The 5,429-nt window shown below is 36.1% G+C and overlaps 1 long non-coding RNA gene across 1 annotated transcript; it reads left to right on the top strand.

The window, feature by feature from the left end:
• Nucleotides 1-3,684: 3,684 nt before the first annotated feature.
• Nucleotides 3,685-4,066, top strand: LOC110716701. The gene is made up of 3 exons (XR_002510559.1): nucleotides 3,685-3,766; nucleotides 3,852-3,909; nucleotides 4,008-4,066. It is a non-coding gene; the product is annotated as an uncharacterized LOC110716701 (long non-coding RNA).
• Nucleotides 4,067-5,429: the final 1,363 nt, after the last annotated feature.

The raw sequence follows: 5,429 nt of genomic DNA, 5'->3' as shown, positions 1-5,429 counted from the left end.
GAAGAAGGAGGGTATATACCCCGCTTTGACTCAAGGGTCATCCTCAGAACCCTCCAACTCCACGATCACTACGTTGGTTAGTCGTGCTGGCGATTTCATTTGTTCCCTACATACCTTTGATAAGGACACCAGAAAATGGGTCATCAAGGAACCGGAAAAAAAAGTGGCGGATAAACTTGTAAGCTATTTGAAACTTTAGCATAACTTTACCATACAAAAACATTTTATGTATTCATGTAAACATTTTTTCTTATGCTACAGCTTGAGTACACTACAGAAGTTGTTGATGGCAAGCTGGTCCCGACTATAGAGAAAGACCCCTTCACCTTGGCTTTGGGAAAGCCCTACCATCCAGGCCGGGTAGTAGGTATGGGAGGGACGTTGCTAGGATGGGAGAAGGTGATGGGTTCAGAATACACAAAAAAGGGAAGATCTCGAGGAAGTGTTAACTCACCGGAAGAATTGGATGCCAAGGTGGCATCCATCAAGGAACAAGTTCGCAATGAGTTAATAGGTGAATTCAATTCTTGGGCGAAGCAAATGAACTTACCCTTGCTGTTCCCCACGACTACACCGGTCGACTCCAGTAGTCACCCAAAAGGACAAGGAGAAGAGGAGATACATGAGGTAGTTTTCTATCTATTAGTTTTGGCCTAGCTTGTGAGTTACGTGAGATCTAATGTGGCATTATTGATTAATTATTGCAGGTTGTTACTCCCACACATGCGGACTCGAGGGAGGTTGATAATCCAATACCCCATGAATTTCCAGATTTAGAGGTGAATTTAGGATTCGAGGGAGCGTGTTTGGTTTTAACATAGTAAATTTCGTTACATGATCAATTGTGTAGGAAAAGACCCTTTTTTATAGTTTCAGTTTTTACAAGTGAATTTCGTTACTGGTGTAGGTAGAGACCGAGTGTACACTTCTAGCCCCGGGGCTATCAAATGGAGGAGAGTTGCAGTTGGTGGCGTATGGTAGTGCACAAGCAACGACTGGTGATACGGTCCATTTCCAATCGCTTAAGCCACAACATTACTCGTTCGGGATCAATTCTTACATTGCTGGGTTTGAAAACATCCCACTATCGGTGCCTATAGTGGATGATGGGATTACTCTTCTTTGGGAAGCAAAGGGTAGCTATGTGTAATGGCCACGTGCTTGGGTGAGGTTGATCAACGAGGTAATATTTATTTTGATGTTGTGCAAAATAACAAATCTTGATGCGTACTTATTAGCTTAAACCCCGGCCAAAAATTTTTGAACTCTAATTATCTTTGTTTTGATCAGATTTCAAAAAAAAGTCAACCATCAAAGATAAGGAAAGTGGTGAAGCCTAAAAGCGTTGATCAACCTATAAAGAAGATGAGTGAACAAGGGTCGAAGAGTGAACAAGTGTCGAAGAAGAATTCTTCGAAAGGTTCAGCCATGCAACCTACACCACTTGTTGGAGACAATGTCCTTCAATCGCTAACTAAGGATTTAACTTTTCTACACAATCGTTTTAGTCATTTGCCTAGTGACGATCCCATTGAAATTGCACTTCCTAAGGCAATGATCCATTATGATGAGAATGCAAGTGCATGGTTAAACAAACAAGATGTGAAGGAATTTTTAAGCGGTTCAATGCTTAATGATGTGTCCATTTTATATAGTGTTTTACCCCCGTCCCTTGGTCGTTATTAGTAGTGTTTTTGGCTCCTTCGGGCCACTTTTATTACTAATTTGTGTGTTCTAGTGTTTTCGTAGTTTTAGTTGTATTTTACAGGAAATTGCACTCTTGGAGCATTTTCCCGGGCTTTATTGGATCGACTACGGAAGCTAGAAGGACATGACCACTTTTGGAGCCTAAGATCGGTGAGAGCCGGTGATTAAGGGCTCGGTAATTGGGATTACGGGGCATTTGGACCATGTATTCGAGACCCGGGAGGAAATATGGATTGGGCTGAGAAATCTAGCCCAATCGAAGTCCAAGCCTCGAAGAAGAAGACCGGGCCCGATCGGGTGAGCGTAGGCTCGATCGGGCGCGGCACATCAGTATAGGCGTTGTGAAAAAGGCGAGCCCGATCGGGCGGCCCTTCGCCCGATCGGGCGCGTGTTTTCTTAGTAGATGATTAACATAGTTTTAATTTGTTTTAGCGTAGGATTTTTGTACGGAATATAAATACTCCTCCGTAATAAGTTTTTTATCATCTCTCTTCTTCCCTTATCTCTTCTCTCTTAGACTTTCTCTCTCTACTTAGTTTTCTCTCTCTTAAACTCTCTCTAAACCTTTATTCTTAATTCTTTCTTTTAATTCTAGATTTATTTTGGTAACGATTTCTCTTCCCTTAATCTTAGTTATTTATTTTATTCCTTTGATCATGAGTTATTTTATTATTTTGATTAGTTTAGTTTTTATTATGTGTGAGTAGTTTAATTTCTAAGATTTATGGGGATCTAATAAATAATATGAAGGGGTAAATTATTGTTGTTAATTATCAATGCTAGATTAATTTCCTATTGATTGATTTAATGCTCTGTGACTAGATTAGGCCTATCTTTTATGCATGAGTTTGACAATATTGATTCAAGAATCGAGAGATGAGAATTAATGTTTAGGTCTAGTTTCAATAGGCAAGTTAATTTATAAATGGTTAAGTCAAGATTCGAGAGATGAGATTTAATACCGGTAAATTAATTGTGTGATTGTAATAAGTAGCGAGAGCCCTTTACAATCTGGTTAATTGATGCATTGATGATTGACTATTATTGATTATTAGTATTGCATGATAATTTCTTATTGGATTGTTTTAATGTTTTACAATTGCGGCTTGTAAAAGTATAGCAATATTAAATTGATGAATCGAGCAGATGTTAATTTGATATTAAAGGTTATTTTCAATGAGGACTTAGATCTAGTAAATTGCGAGAGCCTGTTAGATCTATGTTGATTAATAAATTGCGAGAGCCTGTTAATCATGTTATTTATGCAATGTCAATGATTGATTACTATGTTTTACCCTGGAGTATTATTTATTGGTGAACCTATACCCTAGATCCCTTTATATATTGTTTTCTCCCTACTCTTATTCTTTGTAGTTTAGTCTCATACTTAATTAAAAATATTGGTTACTTAAATAATTTAGATTATAATAATAAATTGGAAGTAAAAAGACTTTTTTTCCCTGTGGAGATCGACCCTACTTCCCTATCTACCTTAGTTAGTGATTTAGGTATTTATTTTTGATTAGGGGATACGACTTTACCCTGTCACTTAACATTTCTCTCATTCAAATATTCATGAGGTACGAGCTCATGCCACTTAAATTAATTTGTTGTATATATTAGTGTTGTTTATCCGTCATATATGTCAATTAATTTTTCATTGCACATGCACGTAGAGCACTACGGGAGCACTTAAGTGACACTGATTCACCTAGTAAAGTTGGGTGGTTATGCCCCGAACAGACATCCGAGACTAGAATCTTACACAACTCCCCCGAGGTGATGTATTATGTTAACCATAATATTCGGGAATCAATGCGTGCGGGAGACAAGTTCATATTCGCCCCATGTTATGAGGAGTACGTTTAACCATGTGTAATTCATTTCTTTCTACATCTGATTTATTTGTTGTACCCTAATTATTGATGTGTTTGTGTATTGTGAATTTATGTAGGTATCATTGGTTCCTCATGGTGATTTGTCCTGCTAATAACACAATCTTTCACCTTGATTCAGCTCGATCAACAAAGAAGTACCTCGTGATGTCTGTACTACAAAAGTAAATATAGCTACCTAGTGTTGAGTATCTTAACCTAACTCATTTAGTAGTCAAACTAATCAAATTTGATTTTACTTTCCTATAGTATTATGAAGAAGATACATGGTCGTGCTCCACGGGGTCCTACATGGAAATCACCTATGGTAATGCCACATCATATTGTGATTATCTTAATAAATATTGCTAAAACAATTGTGGGTTTTATGTGACGTTTGATTCATTTGATTTGTTCCTATTCTAGTGCCCACAACAAGATAATGGAGTTGATTGTGGATTATACGTGATGAGATTCATGCTTGAGATAGCGACTCATTGTTCCAACACCATACATCTTGATGAGGTACGATCTTAAACTTAGTAAAATGCCCTTATTATGTGATTTCAAGGCTTAGCCACTTATAACTAACTATAATTGACATGTTATGAAGAAGAACTTGGTCATTTGTTGAAAAATGTAGAAAATGGGCAAGTAGAAGTCAAATAGGCCTTATTTTGGTTATTTTGGATGAAAATGTGACCTTAAACTTAGTAAAATGCCCTTATTCTGTGATTTCAAGGCTTAGACACTTATAACTAAGTATAATTGACATGTTATGAGGAAGAACTTGGTCATTTGTTGAAAAATGTGGAAAATAGGCAAGTAGAAGTCAAATAGGCCTTATTTTGGCTATTTTGGATGAAAATGTGACCTTAAACTTAGTAAAATATCCTTATTCTTTGATTTGAAGTCTTAGCCACCTATAACTAAATATAATTGACATGTTATGAGGAAGAACTTGGTCATTTGTTGAAAAATGTAGAAAATGGGCAAGTAGAAGTCAAATAGGCCTTGTTTTGGCTATTTTGGATGAAAATGAGACCTTAAACTTAGTAAAATGCCCTTATTCTGTGATTTCAAGGCTTAGCCACTTATAACTAAGTATAATTGACATGTTATGAGTAAGAACTTGGTCATTTGTTAAAAAATGTAGAAAATGGGCAAGTAGAAGTCAAATAGGCCTTATTTTGGCTATTTTGGATAAAAATGCGGTCTTAAACTTAGTAAAATGCCCTTTTTCTTTTATTTCAAGGCTTAGCCACCTATAACTAAGTATAATTGACATGTTATGAGAAATAACTTGGTCATTTGTTGAAAAATGTAGAAAATGGGCAAGTAGAAGTCAAATAGGCCTTATTTTGGCTATTTTGGATGAAAATGCGACCTTAAACTTAGTAAAATGCCATTTTTCTTCAATTTCAAGGTTTAGCCACCTATAACTAAGTATAATTGACATGTTATGAGGAAGAATTTAGTCATTTGTTGAAAAATGTAGAAAATGGGCAAGTAGAAGTAAAATAGGCCTTATTTTGGCTATTTTGGATGAAAATGCGACCTTAAACTTATTAAATGCCCTTATTCTTTGATTTGAAGGCTTATACACCTTTAACTAAGTATAATTGACATGTTATGAGGAATAACTTGGTCATTTGTTAAAAAATGTAGAAAATGGGCAAGTAGAAGTTAAATAGGCCTTATTTTGGCTATTTTGGATGAAAATGCGACCTTAAACTTAGTAAAATGCCCTTTTTCTTTGATTTCAAGGATTATCCACCTATAATAAGTATAATTGACATGTTATGAGAAACAACTTGATCATTTGTTTAAAAATGTAGAAAATGGGCA

This window comes from Chenopodium quinoa, unplaced genomic scaffold, assembly GCF_001683475.1.
Source record: "Chenopodium quinoa cultivar QQ74 unplaced genomic scaffold, ASM168347v1, whole genome shotgun sequence".
Taxonomy (NCBI): Eukaryota; Viridiplantae; Streptophyta; class Magnoliopsida; order Caryophyllales; family Amaranthaceae; genus Chenopodium; species Chenopodium quinoa.
Note: the sequence above shows the minus strand (reverse complement) of the source record. Positions and strands in the feature narration are given on the sequence as shown.